The following is a 17,286-nucleotide window of genomic DNA, read 5'->3' as shown; positions in this document are numbered from 1 at the left end:
TTAGCTGGCCAGGAGCATCTTTTTGAAAACCAGCGGAGCCTGGAAAAACCGGCCACCAGAATAAAACTGACGGGGTGGAGGGAGACAAGTGATGGGAGATGTGTGCCTCCCTCCTGGGTCACACTTAAGAGAAACCTTGTGATGCTTGCGTCAAGAGTTATGGGTGCACTGGTGACAGGTACACTGGTTATCCAGGCCGGGGCTTCCTGGGCGGCCGGAAGTGGGGGGCTGTACCCAAGAGCCGGAGGATGGAATCGAGGAGACCTGAAAGGCAGGGATTTCTGGTTATTTCTGGGATTTAGTATATGCTGGCTAAGGCGGAAGGCGGAACATGTGGAAGCACCAGCACTAAGGACCTAGTTTTACTCTAGGAAAAGAATTTGCCACCCTTCGGTGGCAGTGGCTGAGTCTGGTGCAGATTGGCACCTCTCCGTCTGTCTCAAGAGCAGTGTGGAGTCTGTACAGGTGTCCGTCAGGGGCACTTTTGGCCGCATGTATTGGAAAACCTGAATATGATGTCTCACTTGAGAAGGAGTTTGTTTTTCATGCCCTGGAGAGAAATCTGTAGGGGGGTTTGTTGCTGGCCTTGGTTCAGGGGCCCGGTGGTGTTAGTCCTGGCAGTTCTGATTCTTTCTGCATTTCCTTCACTGGCCAAGGAAGGTTCCTGCAGCCCAGCCATCATTTCAGTAGGAAGAAGGGAGAAGGCTTTTCCTGCTGAGCTGTGTCATGTGGGCATTTCAAGCTGGGAGAGGACCCAGGGAAGAGGCTGGACGTGGGGTTGATCATTTAACCAATGATATCTGCCTCATCAAACTTTCCTGCTAACTTTGTAATACAACCTCTTGAGATGAGTCCCCCCACTCCCAACCCCAGGAAAGGAGGGGTTGTGTGAATATAAAATAGAAAATATCCTGTGATATTCCATGGCACTATTTTCTGAGAATTATCGAGATTAATCGATTATGGTGCCTTTTAATGATTATGATGATGACAGTGATAATAGCTAACATTAACAGCTTCCTATGTGCTAAGCTCAGATTTAAATGCTGTATATAAATTACTTTTTTTCTTTCTTTTTTTTTTTTTTTAAAGATTTTATTTATTTGACAGAGATCACAAGTAGGCAGAGGCAGGCAGAGAGAGAAAGGAGGAAGCAGGCTTCCCGCTGAGCAGGGAGCCCGATGTGGGGCTCCATCCCAGGGCCTTGAGATCATGACCCAAGCTGAAGGCAGACGCTTAACGGACTGAGCCACCCAGGTGCCCCCCAATTTTTATGTTTTTAAGGATCACACTTACTGTTTAACATTATTCTAAGTTTTATTATCACTATTTTTCCTAAAGATTACTTAATTCTGTGGTCCTGAAAAGATTTTAAAAAAATGTAAATATGTGCGTTTGCCCCATCCCCCCAAAGTAGAGTCCCTGCTAGAAGAACAGAAGGTGCACAGGTGACACGGAAGGATGGGATGTTGCCTCCAGATACCGTGAGGTTGGGGGAAGGAAGCCGCGTTAATCCAGTTTCACCCATTTTGAAAGTCTGGACCCAATTAGGAGCCATCAGGGAAATCAGAATGTAAGTTTCAGGTTGGAGACATGACATGTTTTAAAGGCAGGCAGTTGAATGATTCCAGCTTATGTGTAACTTTCGGTATAATTCATTTTGTCACCTGCCTGAGCCAAACCGAATTACTTCCTGCTGGTGTTTTTCATCTGTGTTAATGGTTTTGAACATGTAGACCAAACAATTTACTTTTTATACAGAGGCAAACTTTCACAAAATGCCAATATTCAAATCAAGCAGCTTCTCACCTCTCAAAATGGGGTAAAAATCTGAGTGTGTATGTGTGTGTGTAAGAATAAAGCAAATAACTGAACTGGTTGTTTGCAAAGGAAAAAAAAACCTACTAAGTATTTTCAATTAAAACACTAGAGGTAAAGAAATAATAAACATATACCATATGCCTGACGTGATGAGCTGTTATTGGAGGGAAAGTGTAGATTGCTGAAGAGAGCTCTTAGCTAGGGCTGAGAGGGAAACAGGCTCTTGTCCTCAGTTGTCCTTTAATTCTGTGGTTCTTATTTTATTACCATACCTTGGTAACACTGTATATTGTTCTGTGGTATGCGTTAGTGCCTTCAGGAGAACGGGGCTACCACAGAGGTCCATAGTTTTGTCAGTCATTGGGCATCAGAAAGTAGAACCTGGGCTGGAAGGGATTTATCTTGGATCATTTTCCCCAATAACCACTTGCAGAGATGATCCGAGAAAGTTTGGAATCAGTGTCTCAGCCATGTTGACAAGGACTCCATGGTTCTTAATGTGTGTGGTTTGTGTAGAATCTAAGCTGTTCTTACTTTCTGAATTAGATCTTGGAAGCTACAGGGAGGCCTTCAAGCCTAGCTAGTCTCTGTTTGCCTTCAGGACAAAGTTCAAGGTCTTTTGAAAAGGAGCTTATCAGCTGGCAAGTTCTCACTGCCTCTGTGAAGGGAACTTCCTCACTTCCTGCTTCTTATTCTGCAGAACAATCCGAGCTCTTTCCACACACCATGGTGTCAGTTACCTCTTCCCTCCCCTGCGTGTCCCCCTTAAATGGAATATCTTTCTTCTTTCCTTTGACTAATACCTTTTCCAACACTACGGCTCAGCTCAGGCTATCACCACCTCCAAAGTGCCCTCCTTGATTGCTTCAGGTTGAGTCAGGCAACCCTTCCTAGTGTTCCAATAATACCCTCTGTATGCTGCATGCTCCACATTGTGTTAAAATGATCTCTTTATGTCTCCTCCCACTAAGACTGAACAACGGAAGGACACGTCTTAGCCATCTTTGTGTATCTATGGCTGGATACATTGTTAATTCTCAATAATATTTATGGACTTTGTGAAAAAAATAGAAAAAAACTTACCCCTGAATTTTCCTACTGCCATGTATGGGGTCATTCAGTGGAGGAGGGGAATGAAATGAGTTTGGGGACTGTCTGTACCCTGCTAGAATTCCTATATGCAGGAACCTGAGATGCTTTTATTTGTACATTGTGGGTCTGGGATTGTTTGCCAGTGCATTTTGGTCAATGGCAGCTGTTGGTGGCTGTGGGATTTTATTGGATTAAATGTCCTTAAAAGCCATGACACGAAGTATTTCTTTGTGCATTGTTAGCCGGTACCTGCTTTTATGTTGTCTTGATTATTTATTATTTATTTATCAGAGAGAGAGATAGAGATAGAGAGAGAACACAAGCAGGCAGGGTGAAAGGTAGAGGCAGAGAGAGAAGCAGCTCCCTCCTGAGCAAGGAGCCCGATACAGGACTTGATCCCGGGACCCTGGAATCATGACCTGAGCTGAAGGCAGCGAGTTAACCAACTGAGCCACCCAGGCATCCCTTGCTTTCATTTTTGATAATTATTTTCTCTAGTTATTTAAAAATAGTTCAGTATCTATTTATATACTGGTCATTCTCAACTCCTATGTTGAGCATATTGGAAATTTGAATGCCAGCAAAGCTTAGAGGTTGTAAATTTTTTACTAGTTTCCAGACTCAGATTTGTAGGTTTTATGTATCATGTAGTTTTCCCTCAGAGACCTAAGTCAAAGCCCAACACCAAATATTTGTTGACTCTGTTAGTGCAAAACCCCACGGCAGGTACAAAGGCGAATAAGTGATGGACTAGTGGGATGGACAGGACAGAAATACTTGGAAAGGCAAGGGCAAAATAAAGACTGAATAGTAAAACCAGAATAGCCACGCTGTTGGCTGAATGTGTAGCTAGACAAGTGCCATCAAATGAGAGGCATCAAAAGAACGCTGGGCGGGGAGATGTACACACATTCTGGAGAGGAGAGACTCGGTGAGGTCTCGGAGACATGGGAATGCCGCTTTCAGGCAGAAAGGGGAGAAGAGGGCTTAGCAGATGGTGGAGAAGGAGGTTGGGAGAGCAACATTCTGGAACCTGGAGGTGGTCCGGTGTGGGGGGGAACGGAGGATTTATGGAGGGCCAAGGCCGCAGAGGCAGGGCTTTGAAAGCAGTGTTCTACCGCCGAAATGGATCGAGGCAGTTTGCTGGGTAGTGCGTCTCACACTTGAAAGCTGCCGCAGGTTCTCCCGGGGCTCTGGTTAAAATGCGGATTCTGATTCAGTTGGTCTGTGTTGCTAATCCATGGACCTCACAGGGAATAGCAAGGGATTGGAGGACGGGGTAAAAAACTGCGAAGATTTAATTGGGAAAATGGTTAATGACATTCTTATTATGTAACCGACTGTTTCAGGGTTTCACAGGTGAAGGACTTCCAGCTTCCCAAGGTCAGCCGGGGAGTCACGTGATGAGGTCTGTGGCCAGAACGGCATGATGCAGTTCCACGAAGACTAAAAAACTGGGTTAGTCTTTACAAAATATCATCATAAAATATGTATTTTACTGAATGTTAGGCAAACTAAAATATCTGGAGGGATTATTTATTTAATTTAAACTGCGATAACTTGTTTAGTATTTGTCCAAGCCATCATTTTTTTTTTTTAAAGATTCAATATATTCATTTATTTGAGAGAGATTGAGAGAGAGAGCAGGAGGAGTGGCAGGGGGAGGGGGAAGCAGACTTCCCGCCAAGCGCAGATCAGGACCTCAGCTGAAATCAAGAGTCAGATGCTTAACCAACCGAACCACCCAGGCACAGTAGTCATTGTTAGCCAGTTATTTTTTTGCATGTGAAAGGGAGCTCAGCACTGTGTATTTGTTGGGTTAGATCATAACCATGGGTCCCCTTTGAACCAGGGCAGGGCTTAAAAAAACGGGGCTTTACCACAGACCAATGAAATCAACATCTCTGGGGAGGCTGTGTATTAACCTGGGGACTTAGTAATTTTTACAGATTTCCGGGGGATTCAAACGAGCTTCAGGATTGCGATCCACTGGGATAACGGATCAGACTTTTTAATGCTGAATTAAAACTCTAGAACTGGGGGTTTTGACTAACATACTATGGGCTTGGCAGGATGAAAACCAGAGTTGGTGCTGAGAGTCAGTCTGGGCTTGGAAGGCAGAATCCCTGGGATCCACCCCCGGGGGGGTTCACCAGGGAAGCTGCAAGCGGAGGTGGGTGGTGGCAGGGGTGTGCAGGAGATGGGGAACGCTGGTAACTAGGGAAGCAGGCAAGGTAACCAGAGCCATGGGCGTGGGAGTGGGAGCAGTTGCTAAGGAGAGGCAGAAGCATCTTGCCAGATGGTGCCTGACAACTCCATGAAGCTGTTTAACAGGCCAGACTTGCTCTTGCAACAGTCTTACAACTGCCATCCCAGGGAGGTACTTTTTTTTTTTAATTGAGAGCCAGAGAGAGAATGAGCAGGGGCGGGGTGGGGGGGGGGGAGTAGAGGAAGGAGGAGAGAATCTTAAGCAGTTTCTGCACAGTCCAGAGCTGATGCGGGGCTCAGTCTCAGGACTCTGAGGTCATGCCCTGAGCTAATAGAGAATGGGACGCGTCACTGACTGAGCCTCCCAGGTCCCCCCGCACCTCTCCCCACCCCCCACCCCCATGCTGGTACTTTAAAGTCTAGAGCCCTTTGACACAGAGAAGCAGTATGAAGATGAAGTCTGAGGATGGAGAACAAAGAGAAGCTTCCAAGGGGTTCTGTGAAGTGTAAGAGGGGGCGAAAACAGAGAGGAGGAGACCCCAATACAGACTTCCTACTTTCTGGCTCTCCTTAGGGGCACTGAGGTGAAGTCCTTGCTCGCTGCCTGAGGCTGTGCCCCTGTGTGGTCATTCATAAAACACAGATCCTCGTCTCCAGATTCTTGCCCTGTGAGCTGACGGGTGTCAGGCCTTGGCTCACGATATTTCTCAGGTTTTAATGAGCTTCCTGTTGGAAGATATCAAGCTGAGTGATTTTGGTACTGAAACAAGCCTTTCAAAATAAAGTGAAGCTAGATGCCTTTGTGAAATTCGCTTGCTATTTATGCATTTATTTGACAGAGAGACAGCGAGGAAGTTATACAAACAGGGGGAGTGGGAGAGGGAGAAGCAGGCTTCCTGTTGAGCAGGGAGCCCCATGCGGGGCTCGATCCCAGGACCCTGGGATCATGACCTGAGCTGAAGGCAGGCCCTTCATGACTGAGCCACCCAGGTACCCCACGAAATTTGCTTTTTAGATGTAAACGTCTTATTTCTTAGTTCATATAAGAGTAAGTTGTTCTTATTTTTCCAGGATTTATGGCGGCGATGTTGAAAAATATTCACATTGACTGGCCCCAGTACCCCTGAAGTGAGGTCGAGGACCCAGCGCCAGGCGCAGACGTCATTGGCAAGCGCGGTGGTGAGGACCAGGGCCCAGCTGAAAGGAGAGGGACGGCATTGCTAGGGAGCGGATGGGACACGCCGCTTCCACTCAGGGGTCTCAGGTAACACACGCAGGCAGAAGGATAAAGAAAAGCACTTTCTGAGCTGTGGAGGAGTGAGGCAAACATAAATCATTATCTGCTCTTGGTTTGAGACTGAAATAAGCACAGGCGAGACCCTTCTTATTCTTGGCAAAAAGCTCCCACTCGTAAAATGTGTTTTACACAGAGTCGCCTGAGCGCTCCTGGCATGGGACCCTCGATCTGACATCCTTTATGGCAGGAGAAAAATACCCGTGACTTCGGTTTGGTGGGAGGGTCCTGGCCGGGAGAGGAGCTGTGGCGGTGCCCTGGCCTTGGCTACCTTCTGCCAGGGGTTGCTGGGGGTGGGCTCCGAGGCTGCGAGTGGACCGCGCAGGCTGCAGTGGGGGAGACCATTTCTGATAAAAAAAATTTAAAGATGAGAAGAAAAATGGGGGAGGATTTGTCACACCGTCAGCGTCTGACTTTACTATTAAATGTCAGGCCAACTATAAACTCAGTAGTTCCTCAGCTATGAGGCCTAGCTTTTTTTTTTTTTTTAAAGAAAACCTCCCACAGTTGGAAAGAACATAGCCATTTAACACAATTATTTAGGAAGATGTTCCAAAGTTTGGGATAAGTAGCTGTTCTCAGAGAGTAGCACTTCTGCAGAAAAGGCACAGACAAAGGCAGACAGCCGAAGACCCGCGTTCTCAGACCTCTTCCCTCTGCATGCACTGACTCACCTGTTCTCCTTCTGGAAATGTGTTACTGGGACGAGGTATGAATGATGGATAGGAGTTTGAAGGGTCCTCTCTCCCGAGATCCCTTTTCACAGGAGTCCAGACTTGACCACAGGTCGATTCTGAATCTGACCCTGGGGCTCTTGCCCTGGTGGCTTTCCTTTGCTCTAAGGTGGAAAGTCCTCAAAGGGCAGAGGGGAGGCTGTGGGACCGATTCATGCTGTTTGTTCCAATGCCAGAGTCTTTGTGGATTATTGGATTATCTCGGCTCTCTCGTTTCCCTTCTTGTGTTCTCGGGGAGTTCAATTTTTACTCCCTTCCCAACCCTAGCCCTCCGAGAGGCTGCCATCTTTGACACTTCCAGCAATTTCTTCATACCTGAAGTGAGACCCTTGAGGAAGAGAGGCTCTTTGGGGTTTCAGGGAGTGTAAAACCCCTGTAATCACAGGCAGATATTTTTGTATATTTTTTAAAGAAGAGGATTGATTAAATTTGTTAGATTCTCAAAAGTTTCTGTGACATCCTCCCCCCTCCCCCACCCCCACCTCTCCACCATGGCGGATCTCCATGATGGCATTGCAGGAAGCAGGGAGCAGGGGGGAGAGATTATTTGGAGTCTCTGGGGTCTTGTTGGTACACAGCTCTCACGGGACACAGGACCTCCCAGTGCACGGTCATCCATTACTGTCCTTGAACAGTGGCTCTCTGCTGAGTCCACACTCAGGAAAGTGTGAGCCCCTTAATGTGGAGCCTCACAGCCGTCCTGGGACTCCCAGGATTGATGTCTGAATTATTCAGCACTCTTTCAGCTGCAAGTTGGTTTAAACAGAAGAAATACTTATTGTCTCACATAAATGGGATATTTGGGGGAGGGGGGAATGAAGTGGATTTCAGAGGTGATTCAGCTAATATAGCTAGGAATGGCTTTCCCTTTCAACGATAAAGATGGTTACCAAGACTGCAGGCTTCCGTCCTGCTCATTTAATAGCCACATTGTGGACACCTTCCTCCTTCCCTCCCTCCCTCAGCCGATAGCCCCAGCTTGCGTCCTCGAGAATTCTCTTAACATCGCACCATCCATGTGGTTCCTTGTGGCCATGGGAACGGGGTACGCTGACTGGTTAGCAGGCTTGGGTGATGTACCAGCTTCTGGAGTTGGGAGGGGGCAGTTGGTCCCCTTGTGTGGACATATATGGAAGGAGAATGGGAAAGAGGTGGTTTCGCGAGGAGGCTGGTGCTGTTCCCGAAATGAATGGGAAGGGAGACAGAGTAAAAGCAATGGCTATCTATCATGATAGCCCCCCCTTTTAAAAGATTTTATTTATTTATTAGAGAGAGAGAGTGACTGAGAGAGAGAAAGAGAACACAAACTGGTGTGGGGAGAGGCAGAGGAAGAAGCAGACTAAATGCTGAGCAGAGAGCCCAATGCGGGGCTCCATCCCAGGACCCTGGAATCATGACCTGAGCTGAAGGCAGATGCCTAACCGACTGAGCCACCCAGCTTCCCCTCTCATGATATCCTTCTAATACAAGGAATGGAAGGGGTCTTAGAACATCAGAGCGTTGAGAGACTTACGATTTCCTGAAACTGTATGGGAAAAAAGTCTGGAGCGTGTGTAATAGGCACCCCGGCATGGGGAGGCCATCCACAGCTTTTACCAGCTGCTCAGCCAAGAACTGCCAATTGAGGCCTTCATCTCTCAGATGAGGAAACAGAGGGCCAGAAACCCTGGGTGACCTGCCCTCTGAGACACGTTGTCCAGCATTCACCAACGGCCCCAGTGTTTCCTGACAGGACACCGGTCGCCGGATACTTTTAAAAACAGGCTTTTCTTCTCCAGCACGTGAGGGGAACACGGCACAGGACCCACCTGTGAGGGGTTGTCACAGCACATTTAGGCATATCAGAAGCTCTGAAAACCTCTTTCTGAAGAAATATTTTAAACTTCGTTTAACCCAGAAACCTATTTGAATACTTCTTATTTTCTTGAGCCACCTGGAACACACTTTGGGGAACCTGTGTTCGGGCACTTTGCCTTCCGTTTAGGCCCTGTGGGATCCCGTGGGTACTCGCTGACTATCGAGGACGCTCATTTCCAGTGCCCCGGGGCTCCCTATTTCTTTGGTTCGGTGCAGAGATTCTGGGACACAGTCCCTCTCTAATTTATGGAGGCCTCGCCCCGCTGCAGTCGGCTGCGTTTTATCACACCTTGACTACGGCAGAGCAGTTAGACAAATGCTTCTGGCTCAGTCCAGGAGGGAAAAGAGGGTCATGGGTCAGTGCCAGGCTCTCAGCGGGCCTCTGTGAGCGCCATGTTCCCGGGACACAGGCAGTGCTCACGGGGCTGTTGTCCGCACGTTTGTGCACTGGGAGCCGCTGGTCCTGCCCTCCTTCCCTTCTGGCCCAGCACCCACTTCCTCTCAGACCCCTCCTCCCTCCCGCATCACCCCCTGGGGACCTTCTGGTGTCCTTTCTCTAGCCCTTTCTCCTTTGCTTGTGTGTTTTCTCAGTCATTAACAAGAATGATGATGATGATGATGATGACAGTCAATATTTACCAGGATCTCTCTCTCGGCCAGGAATTGTTTTAAGCATTTTAGCTGTGTTAATCATTAACTCTTCACAGCAACGTGATGTACTGGGTGCTATTTGGTCTCACTCTGTAGAGGCAGATGGATATGCCGTTTCACACCCAGGGCTTCGTACAGCTCTGAGGACAGGGCAGAGAACAAAACCAACGCACGTCCAAGGTTGGATTTGTTCCCCTTGGGGATGGCTGACGGAGGCGACCACCAGGGAATACAGTCTCCTGGTGCCCATGAAATATTCACGGGCACTAAGGACTGTGTGTTCCTCCCCAGAAATGTTCTACTTTTATCAAATGTGGGAGGATAGGACGTCTTTGACCTAAGAGTAGTCCTAGTGATGGGTGTTTTAGACCCTGATGCGGGGGGAGTTGGAGAGGTGACCTTAGACAAGGGAATTCAGTACCTTCGAATGGGATGGAGCCCCGCATTGGGCTCTCTGCTCAGCAGGGAGTCTGCTTCCTCCTCTCTCTCTCTGCCTACTTGTGATCCCTGTCTGTCAAATAAAATAAATAAAATCTTTAAAAAAAAAATAAGAGTCTTCAGAGAGTTGGGTTAAAATGAGGTCTAATGACCCTCATCTAAAGATTGGTCCTAATGCAGTATGACGGGAAATTTGGCCACAGAGACAGACACGTGCAGGGAAGACTAGATGGACAGACACAGGGAGAGGGCATGTAAGGATGGAGACAGAGGTGGGAATTGTGTTGCCACAGGACGGGGGATGTCTGCGGTTACCAGAGGCTGGAAGAGGCAGGAAGAATCCTTCCCCTGTAGTTTTCGAGAGGAAGCGGGGTCAAGCCACCATCTTGATTTTAGGGCTTCTTGCCTACAGAACTGGAAGACAATACTTTTCTGTTGCCACAAACCCAGTTTGTGGTTCTTTTTTTTTTTTTTTTCAAAGATTTTATTTATTTATTTGACAGAGATAGATAGAGAGCACAAGTAAGCAGAGCAGCAGGCAGAGGGAGGGAGAGAAACAGGCTCTCTGCCGAGCAGGGAACCGAATGCAGGGCTCAATCCTGTGACCCTGGAATCATGACTTGAGCCAAAAGCAGCTGCTTAACCAACTGAGCCACCCAAGTGCACCCTGTTTGTGGTTCTTTGCTACAACAGCCCTAGGAAATGAAAAGAAGGGTGGCAGGCAATCACATTTGGTAAGATTTGGGATGCGCCAGGCACCGTGATGAGGGTGCTCATATTAGTGCTTCTTTTTATCCTCCCAGCAGCCCTGGGAGGTGGGCATTGTTACTCTAGAGGTTAAGGAATTTCTCGAGGGCATATAATGGGGCCTGGCGGTTCACAAAAGCCAGCTCCTCTGCCACGGCCCTCCGTCCCTGGGGCAGTGGTGAGGGAACTGATGGTTAATCTGGGAGGTTTGCAGTTTGGGGCCACCCTGGGAATTTGGTCTGAGACTTTACTCCTTAACTGTCACAGTGCTCACTGGTCTCTCTTATGTTTCTGTAAAGTTGCTGTCCTCTGCTCCGTCACACTAGTCGGAAAAATCTCTGTTCCATCTCATAAAATTTTCCATCTCCATCTTTACCCATCTCTCTGTGTTTAGGATCTCTTGAATCAGATGCTAGCCTGGGGCAGGTCAGGTGAACTTCAGGAACCATGTAGGAAAAAAAAATTTTGACTTGAGGAGCACAGTGATGAACTATTATTATCATGGGTCTATCGGTTGGTTATTTTTGGTACGAATCTCTAAACTTCTAAGGGTCCTATTTCAGCTGTTAGAAAAGTCTAACGTGGGATTGAAGAACCTAGGATCATTAGTCTCATTATCTTCGTCAAAAATAATTGGTTTACTGCATGGAGTCAGATGCCTTTCTGGAAAGGTGCACAGCAAGTTAAATAGGTATGACCCTCATTTGCATAGACATTTCAATTCATTATTGGCCTTGACATTCCACAGATAGTTTTAGAGTAAAGAGAGCATATACACAATTAAGTAGTGAAATCTGAATTTTAAAAATAATAAAAATAATAGAACTGGGCGCCTGGGTGGCTCAGTGGTTTAAAGCCTCTGCCTTTGGCTCAGGTCGTGATCTCAGGGTCCTGGGATCCAGGCCTGCATCGGGCTCTCTGCTCAGTAGGGAGCCTGCTTCCCCCCCACCCATCTGCCTCTCTGTCTACTTGTGATTTCTGTCTGTCAAATAAATAAATAAAATCTTTAAAAAAAAATAATAGAACCGAGGGGTAAAATCTGTTTGAGCAGATGTCAGGATAGGAAGAAAATATAAAGTGCACATACGCTGAGTGTATCAGTGTGGGTCTAATCAGAAGAGAAGAACCATAGTCCTTTGAACGCAGAAAGTTTAATATAAGGAATTACTGACTCTAACAGGGAAATGGAGCAATAAGGAGTTGCTGGGGAAGAAGTAAAGAGAATTCTATAGAATAACAGAACGTGGGAGAGGGAATCACCACTATCCCTCAGGCTGAGATCGGGTGGGGGGAGAGCGCCCCTGGATTCAAGAGACCCAGGTCTCCTTCGGAGGGTGCAGCTGTGGCTGACAATAGCAGAGAAGTCAGTGTGGTGCTGTGCTGTTGGAATTTTCTAGAAAGTCACCCTTAGGCATTTGCTGGCAACCTGCGATCTAGGACGCTGGAGAAAGCTGCTCACAGAGAGCTGTCTCGCCACAGAAACTCTGCTACAAATCTGCCCAAAGGGGTGTTGGAAGAGCCGCGGGCTGCTCTGGGATGCGGGCTACTGTGCCCTGCAGGAGTCTGGCAAGGGAGAAGCTGCTTCTGCTGCAGGTGCTGGAGAAGCCACACAAGCTGGGAGAGACCCCTCAAGACACTGCGAGCCCTGCGGGAGCCTGGAGATTAAACACCAGAACCAGGAAAGAAAATCTTTTCCTCCTGAAATGTCTTTCCAAAGGTTAATGCAGTGCCAGCTGGCAGAGTAAAAACATTTAAAGGGACCATATCCATTTTTACAGAGCAGAAAAAAGCATGGATTTGGAGCTGAGAGGCTGTAAGTGGGTAAGTGTCCTACTGAGTCGTAAAATTCTGAACAGCTTCAATTCTGGTTGCAGCTAATGGATCCAAACATAATTGGCCTGCAAACTGGCACCGAGTTTCCTGGTGGCCAAAGTGAGATGAGCGACATGACTAGTTTTCATTTTTGGGAAGACAAATAATTTCGGCTCTTCAGGAAAGGCAGAATATTTTCTAGAACACAAATTTAGAAGCAATTCCTTATGTGATACCCATTTCTGGAAAGGCACTGGAAGATGGAGGGCACAAAATTCCCAAAGGAACATTCCATCCAAGATGAGTTTCCTATAGTTTTATGGTTTCTTCAGTGAGAGCTGAAAACATTACATTTATACGGAAATCTGACTATTTATCAGACACGGATGTTTAGAAGGTTATCCTATTAAGGAAACGTAGAGGTAGATAAAAATAAAGTCAATTATATTTCTGATGGGAGAAGGAAGTTGAGTACCTAGCAATAGAGTACTAAAAATACCTCCCCTGAGTTGAACACAGCATAATAATATGAAAGCAAAAGAGCTTTTTGATTGGGGCCACTGGAAAATTTTAACCTTGCCATATAGCTTCATAAATATTCAAATAAGAGAATTTGATTTCTAGGATGTAGATACACATCTATATTAGACTCTTGGTATCTTCTTGAAAACTGTGGCTTTCAGAGTTTATTCTCAGACATGCCTCAGATAGTATGATTAGCATACCATTAAACTGAAGAGGCGAGGGAAAGTTTGGTTTCTTCACAGAAGCTTTTGCATTTATGAGACATTCCTGTGTGAATTTCTGTGCCACAGAGAGGCAGATGTTTCTCTAACCTGCCTTAGCTGACTTGACTCTTTCAGGAGGCGAGAGGAGCTATAGTGTGTGTGATCTGAAATCCCCTCAAATAAACTTAGGGACAGAGAAATATTGGTAAGCTTCTTCTGTTAAACCTTCTCCACATTAAAATTAAAGAGTTTGTGAAAATTTAAAGTTCTTAGAATATACTCCTTCTGAGGAGACCATTTATAAGGTTTGCCATATAAATAGAGTATCTCCGTCACTGCCTGTGGAGCCACCTTGTGTGGGGTCAGTCCTGGGCTGGTGCCCAGGATCAGAGACTCCCCTACCTGAGAGAGCTACCAGTTCCCCCTGATTCTTACCCAGCAGCCCTCCAGTTAGGGTATAGACATGGGACCTAGGTCCCACCAGTCAGACTTTATTCTGGAAGCCAGTGAAGCTGGGGCTGGTGTGGGGCCGTCTTGGCTAGCACAAGGGGAAGAACATCTAGTTTCTGGAGACTGTTGTGGCAGAGGGTCTGGAGCAGGATGGTGTGTACATGTTGGCAGTGCTTGCTGTGTGGACCTAACTCTCCTGAACCGCAGGGCTGGATGAATTCAATTTGGGCATTTATTGGTTGCTTAGTCCCTAAGTGTACTGGCGAGGTTTTCTAGGAAGGAACTCGTCTCCATTAATTAATTAATTGATTGATTAAAACTATTTAGAATTGGTTTCGGGTCACCTAAAAGTAAACTGACATGGGAAGCTACTCGGGGGAAGAGAGAGACAGACTCTCTATTTTGCCATCGCTACAAGGGAATAGTCATATTGATTATTTTTTTTTATTAAAGATTTATTAGAGAGAGAGCATGAGGCAGGGAGGGTCAGAGGGAGAAGCAGACTTCCTGCTCAGTAGGGAGCCTGATGTGGGACTTGATCCTAGGACTTCAGGATCATGACCTGAGTCAAAGGAAGCTGCTTAACCAACTGAACCACCCCGGCACCCAGGAATAGCTATACTTTTTGCATCCTTTATTCAAACATCCTATGCCCTCTTGGTCCCTCTTCCCCTGACCTTTTGAACAATGTGTAGATCCATTCCCTATGGTAGCTTGGGTCTGCCGTGTTGGTGGTCAGTGCTCCCACAGCTCCTGCTGATGGCATCTTACCGTGTTTGACACACCGACTTGAACACAAAGTATGTGGAGCCCAAACTTTGAATTTAGGGTTCCTGATGATCGGAACTTCTTGTATGACAGAAGTTATAGAGTAGACAGATATGCAGGAAGGAAGATGGAGAGAATGACAGGGTATCTGAAGTCATTTAGTGCCTGAAGCAGAGTGGAAAGTGAGAAGGGTCAGAAGCATGAGAAAAGTAGAAGGTAAGGAAGCAGGCAGTGAAGACAGGCCAGTTTGCCTCTTGCCCTGGTTCTTCTTTGATCCTCTTTATTGTTAACCCAGGGGGCATGGCCCAGTGGGGAGCTGTGGGGGCAGCCCGCCATGCTTGCCAGAGATTCAGTTAGTGTCTCATTAGGGTTTTCTTTCTCATGCCATCACCCTGGCAGAAGTCTTTCAGGGAAAGAAATATCATCTCGCTACTTTTACCAAAACAAGTCTACTTTTATTTTTAAACAGAGGAATCTCAGTTAAGGGGACCAAAGGACAGGGCCAGCATCTAGGACTTAATGAGCTACCAAGACCTGGGCTCTGTGACCCTTGGTAGGAATGGCTGGTCTAAGAGGAGGCTCCTGGGAGAAATTGCCCTAAGCAGACTTTGGGAGGAAGACAATTAGAGAAAGCCCTGGAACCAGCCCACCAGCCAAATGGCTGGGCCTGGAGAAGTCATAGCTGTACTGACTTCACTGGGGATCTGGAGGCAGAGACTTAGAGCCTGAAGCCTAAGAGCACATGGTAGCAGAAAGTATCCCATTGGATATAATCTCTAAATAATATGTATCCCATTGGATGTAATCTCTAAATAATATGTATTTTTGCTGTGGTAAAATATGCATAAGACGCAGTTTACCATTTTTACCATTTTTTGATGTACACGTTAGCGGCGCTAAGCTGTACAACCGTCCCCACCATTCATCGCCAGAATGTCTTCTTCTCCCCAAATCAAAACTCTAACCATTAAATCCTGTCTCCCTATTCTCTCTGCCACCCGGTAGGGTAACCACCATTCTTCTATCTCTAGGAATTTGAAACCACAGTGGTTACCTCACATAACTGGAATCATGCAGTATTTGTCTTTTTATGACCAGCTTATTTTATTTAGTGTTACGATGCTCAAGGTTCATCTGTGTTGTAGCATGGGGTAGCTTGTCCTTGCCTTTTTTTTTTTTTTGATTTATTTATTTTCAGAAAAACAGTATTCATTATTTTTTCACCACACCCAGTGCCCCATGCAATCCATGCCCTCTATAATACCCACCACCTGGTACCCCAACCTCCCACCCCCCGCCACTTCAAACCCCTCAGATTGTTTTTCAGAGTCCATAGTCTCTCATGGTTCACCTCCCCTTCCAATTTCCCTCAACTCCCTTCCCCTCTCCATCTCCCCTTGTCCTCCATGCTATTTGTTATGCTCCACAAATAAGTGAAACCATATGGTAATTGACTCTCTCTGCTTGACTTATTTCACTCAGCATAATCTCTTCCAGTCCTGTCCATGTTGCTACAAAAGTTGGGTATTCGTCCTTTCTGATGGAGGCATAATACTCCATAGTGTATATGGACCACATCTTCCTTATCCATTCGTCCGTTGTCCTTGCTTTTTAAGGCTGAATAATACTCTCTTGTATGTGTATAAAGACTTTACTTAAGTTTTGGGTCTTTTTCATAACTCAGAAATGCAAACAATTTAAACTTCAAGAGGACTCATTCCTTCTTAAATATTTTCTCCAGCCCCAGCTGCCAGGCATCTCTCTCTGGCCATCTTTTTCTGTACGTTGAAATCATTTTGGCCTTTCTCCATTCACTGAACTTATTTTCCACCATTCACTCAGTGTATGTGTCCTGCTCGCGTGGACGAGTTAGTCCCTCCTTACAGTAAGAATCTTGGGACTTATCTTTCTTGCCCACGTTTGCTTATTAAGGTATATCCCAAGTGAAGATGATTTCCTATCTAAGTGGGCTTCTGAAATCAGCCTTTAAAACGTGTGTTTTTCAGCCCCACTACACATGAATGTAGATGGATGAAGTGTCGTGGGTGCTGGGATGGCTCTGTCTCCTGGGTAGTGTGAGTACCGGGGGCGCGGATATCAGACTTGATCTGCGGCTGGAGCGGGCAATGGTGGTGTTGGTGGTGGGTGAGCAGAAAGCAGAAAGCCCAGCTAGGATGCTACTTGCTGCAGTTGCTCGGAGGCGGTGAGGTGGGGGAGGGGGTGGGAAGTAGGTGTGGAGAGGAGTGGAAGTAGCCGTGCTCAAGAAGGCCTCAATATGAAAAAGAATCATTGTCCTCAAAAGACCTGATGCTTAGGTGCCAGCCACTGTTCTAAGTGCTTTCCATGCAGCTCCATGAATCCACACAACAGGCAATGATTCTTGCTCCATTTTCCAGAGGAGGAGAGTGAGGCACAGAGTGAGACAGGGCAGCTGGTCAAGGTCTAATGCTAATGAGGGGTAGGGTCAGGACTCCGGCTGGCTCCCGACTGTGTGTTCATACCCCTTCTCTCCCACTCCCACCACCGTGGCTCAGGCCTGTGAACTGGATGTGGGTGCTAGAGAGAAGGATGGTCAAAGTTCATCATTCTAGAACCTGGCACACTAATCTTTCCATTTGACCTCAAATGCAGAGATAGTGGTATCATTACTAATGCTTACTCTAATAGAAAAGACAATATTCAATAT

Source organism: Mustela nivalis (assembly GCF_964662115.1).
Source record: "Mustela nivalis genome assembly, chromosome: 15".
In the NCBI taxonomy this organism is placed as follows: domain Eukaryota; kingdom Metazoa; phylum Chordata; class Mammalia; order Carnivora; family Mustelidae; genus Mustela; species Mustela nivalis.
This window is presented reverse-complemented; position numbering follows the sequence as displayed.